At 36.5% G+C, this 18,445-nt stretch overlaps 1 protein-coding gene and 1 pseudogene across 6 annotated transcripts in view; one reads left to right on the forward strand and one right to left on the reverse strand.

The window, feature by feature from the left end:
* Positions 1-9,117, forward strand: part of LOC140531169 (transaldolase pseudogene) — a 31,348-nt pseudogene extending 22,231 nt beyond the window's left edge.
* Positions 1-18,445, reverse strand: part of SLC25A26 (solute carrier family 25 member 26) — a 189,340-nt gene that overhangs the window by 115,587 nt on the left and 55,308 nt on the right. The window lies entirely within an intron of this gene.

Genomic DNA, 18,445 nt, shown 5'->3' on the forward strand with positions numbered 1-18,445 from the left:
ATCAGTTTTCAAAGGAAGAGATCCAGCTACTAACTGCCACGTGAAAGAAAAATGTTGCAAATCACTAATTAGAGAAATGCAAATTAAAACAACACTGGTGTTCCAAAAAAGGAGAACAGGAAATGTGGGAGGGGCTGCAGGAAAACCGGTTCATTAATGCACTATTGTTGGAGTGGGGAATTGTTTCAGTCATTCTGGAAAGCAAATTGGAACTATGGCACAAAGGTCACTAAGCTACGCATACTTCTTAATCCAACATTACTACTAGGTCAATACCATAAAGGGCTCAAAGAAAGACAAAAAGGACCCATATTCAAATATATGTGTGTGTGTGTGTGTGTGTGTGTGTGTGTGTATGCGTACATATATGTATACAGTATTTATACGTATAAAATATTATGCCTGATCTTTTCATAGAGGTAAAGAACTGGAAACTAAGGGGTGCCCATCAGGGAGCAGCTAAACAAATTATGACATATCAATTTAATGAAATATTACTGTGTACAAGAAAAATTATGAAATGGAGTTTCAGAGAAAGAAGGGAAGACTTGTATAACTGATGCAAACAAACGAAACCAGGAAAACAATTTATACACTAAACAAATTGTAAAGACAAACAATTTTGAAAGCTTGAAGAACTCTGAGTAACACAGTGACCAACCATGACTCTGCAGGACTGCTGATAAAGCATTTACCCTTCCCTCTTCCTAACAGAAAGGTGATAGACTCAAGACCTAGAATGAGATGTGCATTTCTGGACATGACAGCAATTGCTTTGGCTTGACTATGCATATTTGTTACAAGGTTTTCATTTTTCTTCTTTCAATGGGGGCAAAGGGAGAGGTGAAATGGAGAACAAATAAATGTTGGTTAATTGAAAAATAAAAGGCTAAAGAAGCAAATTAATTTTTTTTTCAAAAAAGGCCTAAGAAACTTGTTGTTCTCCGTGAATAACATTTACAATGTTCACCAGTCAAATGCAACCACACAAATATCCCCTTAGTTCTGAGTTCCTGAATGCTGTAAATTCAAGGAAGCACAATTATAATTACTTTCAAATCAAACTCAGATGTGAACTTTCTGAAAAAATAAGAACTCCTGCTGTAAAAAGTTCAAGGAAATGGGTGAATTTTAGTTATAAAAGCCAATTTACACCTTTTGTATACAGAAGCTCAACTTTTCAATAAATTGGCATTGTAACCTAATGAACTACATAAATAATTTTCCCCAAATAAACTCTTTTACATCTCAAATATAAAGACTCAGGGGAAAAAGATTTCTACATGATTTTTAAAGCTCTGCCCATATTTAAAGGTGTTAATCATACAACAATTTAGAGATTTTAATTATGGATATAAAAATCTATATTCAGTCATTCAAAAGACTTTTACTTCTTATTTGCTTAGAATTTAATCTTTTAAAAGGAAAAATTCTCAACTGCGCTTGAGAAAAAAATTCAAACAAAGAGAAGTTAAGATCAAGATTCACAAATAAAATAAATTTATCTAAAGCAGCAAAAGAGTTCCTATATACTACAGAATTTTTTGACAAAACCTCCAAGTATACCAGTTTCTCAATAACACCAAATACACATCATTCCACCTTCATCCATATGTGCTATTATAAAAAATATCATACAATTTTTATTGAAGTAGAAGCATATTTGAAAATTTATTTTCCCTTCAATGGGAAGAAAAAGGAACAAAACTCAGATCTCTCTTTGATGGACTTTAAACTGACACCTGTCTCCAGTTCTCCATATGAGCACTTATTTAAAACTCCACTAATTCCTACATCTTAGATACATATTTTTCCCTAGAATTATGGTAGGAGAAAGTAGTTTTAGGAACTGAACTCTACTGAAATTAATAAAAAAAATTAAACTGAAAAAGACCATCTCAATATAGACAAGGAGTGAAATGTTGGATAAGAAGCCAATTTTGATTTTTTTTTTTTAGGAAAATAATATAGGATTATAAGCTTATAGACCTAGAGGTGGAAGGCATTTCTACTCTTGTTAAGCCCTCTTATTTTACAGATGAGGAAACTGAGGCCCCCATTACCAAAATCATTAAGGCAAAAAAGCGGGCACTAAAGAAAGTTGGCTGAGCCCTGCCCAAGAGCCTTGCTTTGAGTACTATTAGACACAGATTAATTCCGATATAACAAAGAAATCTGGACAGGACACTTGAATTCCACTCTAACAGGACTCGAGCTATAATTAAATTGGGTTAGCTTGATTCAACTCTCAAGTTCAAAAGAATTATCAGCATGAATGGATGAAAAGCCCTTTTACATGGATGTATTGAAAATATGAAAAAAGCTGACCCAGGGAGCATCAAAGACTTTAAAAGTAATTGACCCTTCCCAGAGCAAAGACGAAATGCTAACAGCTGAAACCCAAATGCTGCGTGCAAAGGAAATAAAGATCCAGATGGCTAAGAGAGTTTTGTAATTTTTAAAATATTAAACACTCTTATTTTAAAACTGGCAGTTGCCCAGGGCCAGGCGAACACATCATGTGTAGAACTTGAGAAATAGCTTCCATTTCTCATGAACAGCGAAACAAGTAGGCATTCCTCTATGAAACACAAACAGCAAAAAGTTCATCAAGCAATTAGTCTGGGAAAAGGAATTAAATATAATTGCAATGTCCCTCTGAAGGAAGAAAAAAATCATCAAATCCATTTCCCTGAAAAAAAAAGAATAAGATATCCTTCACAGACTTCCACAACACTGTTCTTCAGAAGAGTTAGTTCTATCAATAAAAAGATCACTTCCAGACATTTCTTACAATGCAAAATATTTTTAATCCCAATTGATTACAAATTCTAAGTTGGTAGTCTCAAAGGAAATTGAGCAAAGAGAAGAAAAATGCTGCCTTCTATTCAATCAACAGTTAGTGCCCGTTACACAGCAAACTGCACTTATTTCTGTTTATTCTCTGAATTTTATTAGTCAATTTAATGTAGGTTTTTAACTTCAGAGTTTTTCCTTTATTCCATGCGGTGTCTGTCTGTCTGTCTGTCTATCTATCCACCTTGTTTGTTTTCAAAAAAAGACTAAATTCCAGGACATGGGAACAACTCTGTTGTCAAATGAAATGGGTGGGAGACATTTCAAAGATGAAATAACACTTCAAGTAAAAACTCATTCTGAATGTTTTCTTGGCATTCTAACCTTGTTCCATTAGACTTACACAAAGCACTGTGTTTGTAGTTTTTCCTAATTCAGAGATGAGTAACTGTGAAATTTTTCATTTCTATTTTCTGTGAATATTGAGGAAAATCTGAACTTATACAGCACTAACAAAAGGGATACTTAAAAGAACATCTTTCTCACCCCTTAAACTCTTCACCAACTTCCACAGCCAATCTGATGTTTCCTGTTAACATATTCCCTTGTTTGCAAAGCCAGAAAAAATCTAGACATGATTTTTTTTATTATTAAAACAACATTGAGCGCTAGCTAAAGTTCTTTACTTTGAAAGCAAGTAAATTCTTAGCTTTTAAACCATGTAAGCCCCCTTCAGGGCTGTCTCATTTTTTTTGTTTCTGCATCCCCGAGGCTTCTCTTCTCTCCCCTGCCCCTCTGTACATAGAAGGTACTTAGGAAATGCTGGCTGAATGGAGTTGCATTTCAAATGACCACCTGTAGAAGAATCCTAAAAAATTACTACTTCCCCCCCAAACTCTTCATGTATTTTCCACTTCTTTTGGATTTAAAATATCATGCTAGAGCTAAACGGTATAAAATCTTCCAGACATTTCTCAGAATCCAAAATATTTTTAATCATAACTGGTGACAAATTCTAAGTTAGCTAAGAAATTCTACTACAATTCTACAATTGCATTGCGTATTCTATGGGGCTCCAGAATTTTTAATGAATGTTTTCCTTCCTTAATTGGAACTATGGCATTGCATAAAGGATTTGGTATTTTTCATCAACTATAACACTTCAGACCAAAACAAAAGGCATCAAGATTTTCATAACTTTATAAGCTCAAAAAGCAAGGCAATGAAAGCCAAAGCACTGTTCATGAGAAAAGAATCCCATGTTCCACATGAGATAAATGGTACAGGGAAGCCAAGGACAGCTAAAGAAATTTTAGACAACTTTAAAAGAGAACTATGGAATCGGAACGCAGAATGAAGCAGTCTGTTTTCTCTTGTGTTATATTTTATTTTGGTTTGGTTTTTCTCACAATTTCTCCCATTCATTTTAATTCTTCTATGCAATATATGACTAATGTGAAAATGTGTTCAATAAGAATTTATGTGTAGAGCCCGTATGAGATTGCATGCCGTCTTGGGGAAGTCAGAGGGAAGGAGGGAGAGAAAATTTAAGACTTATGGAAGTGACTGTTGAAAACTGAAAACAAACAATTAAATAAAAGTGAGATTCCCTTCCCAGAATACAATAAGTTAGTATCTGGAAAGGACTCCCTTGTATCTGTCCAGGTCTGGGCACTATATTTTAGGTAGGGCAGTAATGAACTGGAAAAGAGGTAGAGGGGTCTCCCTGGATGGATAGGGTCCTTAAGACCACACCACACAAAAAACAGGAGGGAAAGGAAGACCAAGAGGCTGGAAGAATGGGTGGAATACGGTATGACAGCAATTGTGACAGTGGATAGAGGGCTGAACACTGAGTCTGGAAGACAAGTTCAAATTCTACTATATACCCTTAACTGTGTGACCTGGGGCTTGCCTCAATTTCTTTATCTGCAAAATGGAGCTACTAATAGTACCTACTTCCCAAGGTTGTTATGAAGATAAAAACATGATAACAAAAATATAATAAAAAGCACTTTTCTAACATCTAGAAGGCAAAGTGCTCTAGAAATGCTAGTTATTTTTATAACAATGTGGTACAGTGGAAAGAGCCCTGGATTTACAGTGAAGACAGGTTCAAATCACAGCTCTGCAACCTTGGACAAGTCATTTAGCATTTCTACACCTCAACTTTCTCAACTGTAAAATGAGGTGGCCAGAAATCAGAAAAGCCCTGATCACCCTTTGAGTATAAATGTATGATCCTAGTATTTCAAAGCTAGCATGTATAAGAGGGATTAGATTTGGTTTGCTTTGCTAATGAGCACTGAACAGATGGAAATTGTAGATTTTACCTTTATATAATGTAAAACTTTCTAACAACATTTAGAACTATCTAAAAAGAGAACCAAGGGCCTTGGGAAGGAGTGGGTTTTCCCAGCAATGGAGGTCTTTAAGCAAAGGCTAGACAGGGAAATCTTGGTCGGGTAGTATTTGGACCAGATGACCTCTGAGACTTGGTGATCTGTTGACTTGAATATACCTTCCATCAATCAGTCAACGAACAAGCATTTATTTAACGTCTACTATTCGCCAGGAGCTGTGCTAGGAACGGGAGATACACCTGATATTTAATGCCACCAGGCAGAAAGAGAAATTAAGTTCTGGCAGTCCCATCGGAAACCTAGCACCAAGGGTGAAGATGCTGCAGTCAATTCAATCAACATCCATGTACAAGATACAGTGCAAGGTTCTGGAGACACAACAGTCAAACACTGTTCTCAAGGAGTTCACTTTCCATTGGAAGAATACCACATGTACAAGAGTAATTTCTTTAAAATTACACACAAAATAATTACAAGAGAGAAAAACTGCTAATACTGGGTGGGTCAGGAGAGGCTTCATGTAAGTAGAGTCACCTGAACAAAGGTGACACTTCCTGAGCCATTTAAAGAGCCAAGGACAGATCCGTGGGGGATTTCCACACTTCTTGTAACTGAAAAGCTGGCACGACTATTACTAAAGATAAGAGTTGGAAGTGGTATTTTCCATTTAAAATTGTCCAACTGCTATTTCATTAGCAAGTGAAATGCAGGGCAGGAGTCTATGTGTCCACACACACAGTGATGGGTTTCATGAGAAGCTAGGCCACTTGGGCCTCTTTGTCAAGTCTGCTTGGTAGCCCTGCATGTGGTTGACATTAGGGGTCTTTGCCAGTTTTCTTCTGTTACTGGTGTACAAACAGGAGAAACAAGGACTCTCTTCTCAACCTCTAGCTTTCTTCCCTTCCACCCCACTCCCATCCCCACCTTTTTGGAATCCTAGTTCTTTTTGTTCAGAGGATACTGTAGGTCTCTCCAGTGAAGACCAGAAGAGGCCACAGATACAAGAACTAGTATTCTTAGTTTAAAATATCTTTATTATTCTGATTTGAATTTTAGTTTCTTATACGATAAATAGACCTTAATAAAATAAAAGAAAAGCAAATCTGCAACTATATAAGTTTGAATCTTTTAAAGGATTACTTTCACAGCTGCCTAGGACTATGCCTTTTAAAATCACCATCATTAAGCTTAATCATGACACTGTTGCTTATGAAGTCTACCCTTGTGATTTCATTTTACTAATGTCTTGCACATCTCCTTATTAAAAAAAAAAAAAAAACAGCAAAAATGTCCAGGAGTGGGGAAGGGGGAAGAGTGGTATAAAAGAGGGAGTTGTGAAAAGTATAATAGGATTGAAAAGGACCAATGTCTATTTTTCCACCAGTATCTCCAGAGTTTATTCATTCAATTCAGCTCTTGCAAGACAGTTCTAAGTCTAAAGACAAAAGTCATGAAGACTTTTGATGTATCTGGACCCAAGCAAGAAAAGCCATCAGTTATTTACAGATCAAAGGAGTGCTGGGCATCCTGAAACAAGTAGAGTGAAAAATGCCCAAATCTGATTTCATCCCTGTCCACAGGCTTCTTTGAACTTGTAATTCACAGAATTGGTCAGTATGGTGAACTAATTATCATTCTTAACGCTTGCCAATTTTGATGGGTGCAATTCTTTATTGCAAGAAACAGAATAGTGTTAAAAAAAAAAATCTGCGTAATAGGTATAGACCTAATCAAGACAGCATAGCCACAGATGTTTATGCCATAGAAAATTCCATAACATGAGTCTTCTTTTGAAAATGTTAAAATTATCTGCTAAAAAAAAAGTTGAGGCCTTTTACTCACTAGAGATGAATCCAACAGAAATTTTAAAAAAACAATAACAACAACCCTGGACCATTGTCCTATATGAGATTTTACAATAAAAATTACATGGATCCAAACCCTCCAAAGTGTTGGGAATTGTACAATTAGTTATTCTTCGTAAGAAGTCAAATAATTTTTAATGGATGTAAGTGTTATTCAAAATATTTTTAAATTATTAAGGAAGACTCAGGTTCTAGACCCACTTCTGATATGTATTGGCTATGTAACCTTAGGCAAGTCGTTTAACAGCTAAATATTCTAGGTAACTCTCTTAAGTTACAAAGAAGGTGTTGACCTGAATTAGGGGGAGTTTCCTCATCTGGGAATTTCCAAACCAATGAAATTACAGGTACAACTCCTATCTCAAATTATAAATTTAATACTAAACATCAATGCAACCAATTACACCTGCTTTGCAACTATTTATTTAAATAAGTGAATTTCGATGCCTATGATACCAAAACTTCAGCACATCTGCTCAGCCTCCACCAAGATTCACTGAACCTTGGAATTCAAGGAGATCTTGGAAATGATCTTGTCTAGTCCATGCCTCAACCAGAATCCCCTCTACAAAATACCAAAGTGCTCATTCAGCCTTTGCTTGAAGACTCCAAGTAAAGGAGAAACTTTTCTTCTTGAGGCAAGCCTTTCTACTTTAGAATAACTCTAACTCTTCCAAAGCTTTGCCTATCCAACAAGCCTCAGTTTAGCTATTTTCAATTTCTACTCATGGCCCATGTATTCTTTTCATTCATTTTCCCTTTTATAAAATCAATCTCCACTCAACTTTCTCTATCATGCCTCAGAAGTCTCAACATCTTGGAAGCTCACCACGGCCCTCAAATTCATTCAGTGGAAATACTCTGTGCTCCCATGGGTCACTCTCTTCGACTGGATGGCTCTTCCCAGAATCTCAATTTAAGAAGTTGCCCAGGCTTGCCTTGTCTTTGTCCCAATATTGTAGGTACTTCCATTCCCCTTCCCTTCTTTCCAAATTCCTTTTCTATGTTGTCTTTCTCCTTTAGAATTTTTTTAAATTTTTATTTATTTATTTATTTATTTTAATTTATTTAACGTTTAACATTCATTTTCACAAAATTTTGGGTTCCAAATGTTCTCTCCATTTGTCCCCTCCCCCCACCCCAAAACACCGAGCATTCTGATTGCCCCTATCACCAATCTGCCCTCTCTTCTATCATCCCTCCCTTCCCTTGTCCCCATTCTCCTTTAGAATTTAACCTTGTTGAAGGTCAATACTGTCTTTTTCTGTTTGCTTCTATTTGGATTTGTGGTGCTTAGAACAGCATCCCACACATTGTAATCACTTAATAAATTATTGTTAACTAACATTAAAATACTGCACAATTTGTTTACCATTGCCATGCCTGTAAACAATAGTTAGACAGTATCTATTACATAGTGTTATTAATGCAATATGCATTAAGAATGAATGCTCATTGACTGAACAACTCGATGGCCTCTAAGGTATATTCTAGTTCTATGGCTATGGAATAAAATCACTTATTCCCCTCTGAGTGACCTTCATTTTTCTCATCCATAAAATAAAGAGGTTGAATTAGATGGCTTCAGAGGCCCCTTCATCCTTAATTCTAAGACCCTATTGTTAGGCATTACAATTGCTCTGTGGTTTTTACAATTACAGAAACACTGCTATAAAAAGTCTTTGAAGAGACTGCTCTTTTTAAAAAAATTTGTTGTCTGTTATAAGAAAGAAGTTACTGGGTCACCATGTGTGATAATTTTTGTTATTTTCCCTGAAAATTACCAGGTTGATCTTAAAAAGACTCTTCTGGCTTGCAGTTCCATTACAGTAATGGTTCAAATTTAGTGACTTACAACCCCTTGAGGGCCCATGATGATGATCCAAGTGATCTGTCCTAAAATTTTTTTATTCACTCCTTAAGAAATAAATAATTTCCCAGTGATGTTATATTTTTCTTCTGTGACATTTGCACGTTTGTTTCTGCAGGAATTCAAACGCATCGTGATCCTGCACACAGTGATTCTGTGCTCATGCAAGGATGACGACATCGAGCTCGAACAGTTTCTGATGAAACACACTGTGTTCTTGTAGTTTCTCAATTTGTCATCAAATTGTTTCCAAAATGCTAAAAGGGTCTGACATTTGGGAGCAAAACAATCCCTAACACATGATCGGCTGCATGCACAAACCCTGGACGCTGCACCAGAGTAATCCTTCCTTGTACCTTATCAGCTGGGCAACTGTGCAGTCAAGATGGGACACACATTTATGTTCCTGCAAGACAAATGTCAGGGCATCTGAAAACCACGGTCCCTGGGACTGAGCTGCATTATAGGACATCTTGAAACCATAATAGGCCATTATAAACGTTCTTCAGAAATAAACTTTATATTGTCTCTCATTGCAAAATTAAGGCCGTATTCCAATTTAAACTTATGTTTCACTTATGTTACTATTCTTTAATTTGAGTTTTTCAAAAGGATTGGTTCACAACACTGGTTAGGCAGGTGTTCAGTAGTTTCTGTGAGAGTGTAACAATTACATTTGAAGAGATACTTTCCTTATAAAGGCTAGTTTATACACAAATATTATAAAAAAACTAAGCAAGATGTGCAATTGAGTTTTTAAGTATATGCATAATTTGAGACAGATTTTGTCAGTAGCCGGTGAAAAGTAAATATTTTATATAGTAATTAGCTATTCATTTCTATGAGCTAGTTAGGTAGCAAAAAATTTTTAAAAAAAGTAATCTCCATGTCTCAACAGGGTTTATAAAATTATCTTACTATTTTCCACTATATATTTGTCTGGGCAAACATTATCATTCTTTTTTAAATCAAAATGCAGAAATAAACTTAATATAGAAGGAGATTAAAGTCTGTGTTTGGTACGGAGCCAAATATTACAAAACTTAGTTCAAATAAAAAAGTCCAACAATGAAGTTAAATTTGTATGTGACTGTGAAGTTCTAGTAAACATCTACGCTGTCATGTATTTAATCTAAAATGTTATCTGTATTCAACAAAATTTGTAAAATAAAAAATTTTAATGTGAAGTATTACAGATGATAATAAGCACATAAGATCTTGCTGGATTACTTCTTTTAGTTCTTGTAGAATGTCACATACAATTCTCATAATTATTTTACTAGAACTTTATAACTATATTTGTAGTTTTCATAGTCATAAGCAGAATACAATTTTATATCTTATAATTATAATTACATAATATAAATTTTAATAAGAGCTTTTGAGGACAAAAGTTATCAAAGTAGTTATTAAAGCAATTAATGAATAAATTTAAAAGAATATTGTGAGCAACTTGTTAAATTACCCTGGGGAAATTACAGCACATTTGGGGGATTGTTGTGTTGAAAGGGTACAGAAGAACGAAAACACTGGGACCCATGGCCCTAGTGAGTCTTAGTTATTGACATCTCCTACAAGCCCTTGCCAGCACTAAACTTCTGTAGCTCTTCACTATTTTTGCCATTTTGATACGTGTGGCAGCTCAAAATTGTTTTGTCCTTTTTTGAATCTTAGTAAAGTTAAGCATTTTTCAAACGCTAATAAACAATCTGTTTCCTTTTCTGTACACTGTCCTTACCTCTTAGCCATTTATCCATCAGGGACTTAAGGAGGTTTGTAAAGTTTTTATAGTTCTTTGTATATAGTATTTTGAATGTCACTTTATTTGTTATATGTCATAAATATTTTTATAATCTTTCATTTTTATTAACTTTTATTGTAGCTCTTTCTTGGTAAAATATGTGAGGTGTAGGTATAAATCTAACTTTTTTTCCATACTCCTATCTAACTTTTTCAATAGTTTGGGTCAAATAATGAGTTCTTATATAAACTGTATTGTTCGTTTTGCTTAATTGTTTTACTTTGTTACATGAGATCTATCACAAAGAGGAGATCATCTCTAAATGTTTATAATGTAAAAACAAACACATATCAATAAAACTTAAGGGAAAAAACTGATGTACAGAAATACTTTAATATAATCAACTAATTTAGTTTGTTTTTAATAATTCTTCCTTTTGTTTAAAAAAAAAAGCCATCTATCCTCCACAATGAAGATAAATACATTAGTCTATCTTCTTCTAACTTTTTGTAGTGAATTTTTATGTTTATCACCAAGAACTCACTGAGATATAAGGCATGAGACATGAATATAAACTCAATTTCCTCCAAGTAAATCTGTTAAGTAATTAGCAAATTAAATTCTTAACATATTTGACTGGAAATCTGGTATTTCTATTCCATTATGCTGTTCTAGCTCTCTGCATTTATCCTAGTTTTGGTGATAATGAATTTTTAATATGCATTGAAATCTAGCACAGGATCACCTTCATGAGCTTCCACCACACACCAAGTCCCTTAATGTTCTTGTTCATTTGTTTTTATTTAAATTTCATTATTATTTTTATCCAGTTCTATAAAGAAACCCTTTGGCATTTTGGTATTCTAATAAGTACACAAATGGTAACTTTATCACTGTCTTTATACAGGTTGTGACAGGCCAAGTTCCCTTCTTTACCACTTTTATACCCCACCCCACATAGATTAGCCTAATTCTTTTCCAAAAAGTCAAGGAAGCTGTCCCAAAGGCTTGCATGGACTGGGGTGCTAAGGCTCAAGTGGCCAGCTAGCTTCAGGTCATACTGACCCATTTTCCTTGTCCACTTAAGGACATAATAAGACCCACCTCATGGAAGAGAACAGTGTGGGTTCCCTCCATCTTGGAGAATGTCCCACTGTCTCTTTAAGAGTCATCACAACCTGTCTTGCTGACTACCTTTTTAATCTACAGTCAAGGGGCCCATCTTCCACCTTGGAAAGGTTTTATTATACATGGTCGTGGGGTTATTGGACCAGCTCACGAAAAGCTATTTAACTTCTGTACTTGAAAACTGCCACAGATACACCTCACACAGAATTACACCAAACAAGGTCACTTCATAGCAGTCCACTTAACATGAAACTTTAGTGAAAAGTCACGCCCCACTCTAATAACACCATTTCCAACAGTAATTGTCTTTTCTACCTATCCCAGAGAAACCATTCTAGCCTTTAATTGGTAGAAAGCGTCAAAGGACAAGAAAGATGAAAGCAAAAGGGAGGAGATATGATTTTATCAGGCTAAGAAAAACAGAGAAGATTCTAAGAGGCTAAGAAGAAGAAGGTTCTATGGCTCTGAAGAAGGGAAAAGTGATTCCACTGGGCTAAGGAAAGTTTCTAGCATGATAAAATGTCCATTCTTTAATGCTATAAAATCTCCTTTCCCATTGTGTTAAGCTTTTACAATCCAAATTTTGGTTGCTGAATAATGAATAAAGTTATTTGGATAGAAAATCTAGGTATGCCTGTACTAACAGTAGTAATCCTGAATGATTAACAGTGTTTCAACAGGAAAATACACTCAAGGGTTCTGATATGAAGGGATAAGGATAAATTTGCTACCTATATTCCCCCTATACTCTCCATTCTTATCTTCCTCACACACACACTCAAATTTCACAGAGGACACTGCTAACAGGGATGGAATGCCCTCAAGAATTAAATTTGGATGACATAAACAAATAATTTTAGTAACCAAAGAAAGGAAAACTGTCTGTAGAGACAAATTCAGATGCATAGGGTACTCAATGACCAATTCAGAATTTTAAAAATCACATAAAGTAACTGGAAATAAGGTCAGGTAACTGATTATCACTACAAAGGTGTGGCATGGTCTTAATAAGGAACAGTTTGAGAGCAATGAAACTCAGAATGAGCTCAGAGTTGCAATAAATACTAAAGGTAACTAAAAAATGTTTGTTTTTTAAAGGAAGTACAACAGGGAGATCAACAGGTGACAGGATTATGGATGAGACAGACCACTGACAAAAAAAAAAAGAGAGAGAGAGAGAATAAAGGCAAATGAGTGGCTCTTCACTTTCTTCTATTTTTTTCCACCAAAGGGAGCAATCTTCAACCTGGCAACAGTAAAAAAGAAATGGCTAACAGACGGCTGAAACCCAAGGAGGCAGAGGGAAGGCACCTAGCAGCTCTCACCTGGTCTAGAAGATTTAGAGATCCTGTCAGTGATCTTCAAAAGGTCCTAGAGCAAGAGGGAGGTATGGAAGGACTGGAGAAAGGCCAACATCCACATGTGAAAAGACAAAGAAGATGAACTTTTTTGAACCATACAGGCTTATGAGCTAGAATTAAATCACCAAACAGATGGTAGGTGAACATTCAGAAAAAGAACCTGTGACAACAAAAAATAAGCACCGTTTCATCACAGCTGGGTCACACCATAATGTCATCATCTACTTCTTTTCACTCAGTTATTAGACTGGCACATGAGAGTAAAGTCATGCACATGGTACGTGGAGGTTTCAGGAAATGTTTGACAGATTATCAGGCTATCTTTGTGCCCAAATTGACAAGGTATGGGCTAGATAACAGGGCAACTCTGTGGCTCTACTTCTCTTCTGAACCTCTGTAGCTAAACTCAGTGAAAACGCCATCAACAGGGGCCTCCCTCCTTCAGTCTCCCCTTCCCACCTCTTATAATCTGACTTCTGACCTTATCAATTCACCCAAACTGCTCTCTCCAAAGTGCTTATGTCTTAGCTGCCAAATCCAACGGCCTTTTTTCAACCCTCATTCTCCCTGACCTCTTTGCAGCCTCTGGCCCTGCTGGTCACTCTTCTCTCTAGGTCTTCAGGACACCTCTCTCTCCTGGTTTTCTTCCTATCAGACTGCTCCTTCTCTATCTCCTTTGGATCACGCCCTCTAACCACAGGTATCCCGCAGGGCTCTGTCTTAGGTCCTCTTCTCTTCTCCCTCTACATTACTTCACTTGATGATCTCATCAGCTCCCAGAGAGTTAATTACCACCTTGGTGCTGATGATTCCCAAATCTACCCTTTCTGCCCCAATCTCTCTGCTGAGTTCAAATCTCACTTCTCCACTGCCTTTCAGACATTCTGAATTTGCATGTTCAGTAGATATCTTAAAACTCAGTATGTCCAAAACAGAACTACTACCTTTCCCTTTAAACTTTTCCTGCTTCCTAGCTTCCCCATGTTACTGTAGAGGGCAAGACTATCCTCCTGCTCTCTCAAGCTCCCACCCTAGGAGTCGTCCTGGATTCCCCACTATCTCTCATGCCCACATCCAAAATGCTGCCAAGGCCTGTTGATTTAACCTTTGTAACACCTCTCACATATGCCCCCTTGTCTCCTGACAGTGCCCTGCCCTTGTGCAGGCCCTCCTCCACTCTTGCCTGAACTATGGCAGTAACAGCCAGTAGCTGTCTGCCTCAAGGTTCTCCCCACTCTAGTCCACTGTCCATGCAGCCACTAAAAGGATTTTCCTAAAAGGCAGGTGTGGTCATGTAACCATCCTACTCAATAAACACCAATGGCTTGCTACTGCGTCCAGGAGCTAATAGGCCTTTAAAGCCTTTCATAACCTAGCATTCCCCCAACCCCTTTCTGTCCTCTTATACCTTATTCCCTGACACAACACTCTTCAGTCCTGCAACATCAGCCTCCTTGCTCTTCCTCAAACAGGATCCTCCATCTTGTGGCTCGAAACATTTTCTCTGGCTATCCCCCATGCCTGGGACCACTGACCTCCCTGGCTTCCTTTAAAGCCCCACAGGAAACTTCCCCCAAGCCCTCTCAATTCCAGCATTTTCCTTCTCTTAATTATTTCCCATTTATTTTGTCTGTGTTTGTTTTGTACATGTTTGTTTCCATGCTATGTCTCCCACCTCCCCCACTATTAGATTGTGAGTTCTTTGAGGGCAGTGATCATCTTTGCTTCTTTTTGTATACCCAGTGTTTAGGGCAACGTCTGAAACACAGCAGGTGCTTAACAAACGTTTAATGAACTGAATGGAATCCAGATATGGCTGAAGGAGCAGACCAAAAGTAGTGATTTATCAAATACTGCCAAACTGAAGGAGAGTGTCTTGTGGAATTGCTGGGATTTGCCTTTGGCCCCATGCTATTCAATATTTTTACCAGTATTTTTGTTTATTAAAAAGTGCTTTATTGTTTCCAATTACTATAAAGACAATTTTTAACATTCATTTTTACAATAAAATTCTGAGTTCCAAATTTTCTCCCTCCTTCCCTGCTCCCTAAGACAGTAAGCAATCTGACACAAGTCATGTGTGTGCAAACAAGTCACACCTATTTCCATGTTAGTTGAATATAAAAAGAAACAGAACAAAAGAAGAAAAACTACAAAAAGTAAAGTAGAACAGCCTGCTTCGCTCTGTAGCCAGCCTGCATCAGTCCTTCTCTGGGGTGACTGATTAGTACTTCAGGTGACAAGGTACAGGTGACACAGAACGATGGGCGCTCACATGGGAATGGAGTAAGAGACCCAAATGTAACACTACTAAGAGGATTCAAAGTCCTGACAATCTGTTAAGAAACATCAACTGAATCAATTAGAAGACGAAGGAGGAACAACGTTTCATGTGAAAAATATCCAAAGGTTTTCGTGGACTTAAAGCTAACATCGAGGCACAGAGATCCAAGGCTGCACTGAAAATCTCAGCGGTCACAAAGCAGAGGACAATCTCCATGTATCCTCGACACTCACGTCACTTCTAGGGGCTGAATTCAGGATGGCCACTGACAAGCTGGAATATATTGAGAGGGAGATGACCAACATGATGAGAGGGCTGGAGTCCAGGCCGGAGGATTGGGAAAGAAATGGATGCTTCTCCTGGAACAGAGAAGACCCTAATTGTTATACTCAAGTACCTCAAGGGCAAGCAGACAGTTCACTAAGCATTTGACAGATGCCTTCTGTGTGCCAGGGCCTGTACGGCTGGCGTTCCTTCCAGCCCTGGGCGTGGTAAGGAACAAGCCTGGAAGCAGGAGAGAGGCAACGTTGAGTTTAATGTAAGGAAAAACTTTTCTAATAGTTTGTTTTTCAAAGTGGGTCATCCTAGGAGATAGTGGAGGTTTTCAAGTGGAGACAAAGCTTTAAAGCACTTCTACAGGAATTTTATAAAGGGTATTTCTGGTCAAACACAAAACCAGGTTGGATTAAAAAAACAAAAACAAACCAAGAACACAGTGGAAAAGGTAATCTGGGAGTGCAAAGAAATAAGAGTTAGAAATAGTAGAGATATACAATATAGTTTTCCTTGAGAAATTAACATTTTTACATATTTTTCGGAACAGGACTGCAAAGAATATGGAGATAAATCTGGTCAGTTGGTAGGAGAGTAAAAGAAGGCAAATAGCAAAGCATTATAATATTTTCAAAATGACATTTTTCAAAAAAGCATGTGTACATAAGGGTAAGGGAAGATGCATTTTAAAATAAATGCAATGTTTAGAAAATAGCAGAAGCACTTTAGAGATTCTAGATATGGAAAAAGATGAATAGCAGACTCCCCCCAATAAATACACTATTACAGTAATTCCTCTATATGGGAATAAATGTTTCTATGAATAGTGAGTGGTTCTAAAACTTTTTTGTGTGCTCCTGGCACAGTATTCTCTGACATGAAGAAATGCAAAACAGTTAACTTTTAAAAGGGTACCATTATGGGTAAGCTGGGAGGTTGGCACATGTACAGTTTCCCTTCAATTGTGACAAGTCTTTTTTACTGAAATCTTTGCAAGTTCAATGTTTGTCTTATTCTGAGATCAATGCACGTGATCTAGTGAGGCTTTGTTGACTCTGCAAACTCTCTACTTCCCTCACATCGAGGCTGGGTGAGTAAAATTTATATTCAACAAAATGAATTTGTGGCAAAACCTTTAAGAATCACTGGGTTTTTTGGCAAACAGTCCTAAGGCCCAACAGAGAAGTTAACAGAACTAAGGGATAAAGCAAAGAAAGAGAACACTGGATAATATATTACCAATGAGAAACATTTAAGAATAATATTATAGCAAAATTTTAAAAAGTTGGACATATCAGACATATCAAGATGGTGCAACATAAAAAAAATGATGATTTACTTAGAAAACCCAAAGGCAAAGAAACTGATACAATTTATTGATTCTGTAAAGAAGCAGGATATAAAACAAATGGATAAAAACTGTTATTTCGGCATAGCAATAACAAAATCTAAGAAGAAATAATAGGAAGGGAAATCGCATCCCAAATAATTACAAAATGCACATACTGGTAGTCAATCTGCCGAGATACGCATCTTAATGTTTGCACAAAAACACTCTAGAGAAATGAAGAATGATCTAAACAGCTGTGGCAGACCTTTACTGCTCACTATCCACAGAATAAAAACATTGATAAATACTTGTGTCTAGATTTCTGGCACATAAAAGGTGCTATGAAAATGGCTCTTCCCTTCCTTACCCCAACTGAATTAATTTATAGACTTAGTGTTATCCCAATCAAAGTACCAAGATGGTACTTTACAGGGCCACACAAAATAATAACAAAATTCACTTGGAGGAACTAAAGCTATATAGATTCTCAAGAGAAATAATGAACTGTATATTATAACAAAGATAAAAATTTCTCCCTAAATATCTAGAGTTTTCAACTTCTAGTACTTAATTCTTAAAATAACAATAATAATAACACTCTCAAAAAACTCAGAACATATCTAGTCAAGGTTAGAATGAAAAGATAAGAAAATAATTTGCATATTTTTACAATCATCAAATATTACTTATAGAGACCTCTGGGAATTATGTTACCATAGAATTATAATACATATCACCTGATAAAACCTGGAGATGAATTAGAGACCTTTAGATGTATATCTATTTTTGCAACAAACGAGAAGCACTTTTTCATAAATTATTAGACTTTTCTTTTAGCATCTTAACCTTACCCACAGACTATCCATCTCTAGGCTAAAACCTTAACAAGCTATGTTTTTCCTTGTAAAAAACAAAATGGCAGACTAAGGTATACGAATTCAGTGGCGAAATTTGATGTTAGTCCAATCTAAGTCACTACACGAGAAGATCTCATAAAAATTCATTCTTTCAAGGGATGGAACAATCTACATTTACTGTTTCAGTCGAGAACAGTTTTATCCCCAAGGATATTCCAAAAATCTCCGATATACTCAACTAGTTTGTTCAATAATCCAATCTTGAACCTTGCTCTCCTTTATGATCAAGCATATAAGTTCAGCACAGAGTGGTTCATAATGACCTCAACGACCACAGAAAATGTTTCTAAAGGATATGACACAATCAAACAATCCTGGGTATTTGAGGCTGAAACTCAAAACTGCTTAAGATGCTCTGGGATCACGGTTCTTTCCATCAGTACTAAAAAGGCACAGGCTTAGGGTGCCCTCTAGTGTCCTGCCTTATCACATGCAAGGATTGTTGCTCAGCATGAGTGTGACTAGGAAAAACAGGTCATTTCTTACAGTGAAAAAATGTTTACTGTCCCTCTTTCAT

This window comes from Notamacropus eugenii, chromosome 3, assembly GCF_028372415.1.
Source record: "Notamacropus eugenii isolate mMacEug1 chromosome 3, mMacEug1.pri_v2, whole genome shotgun sequence".
Classification (NCBI taxonomy): domain Eukaryota; kingdom Metazoa; phylum Chordata; class Mammalia; order Diprotodontia; family Macropodidae; genus Notamacropus; species Notamacropus eugenii.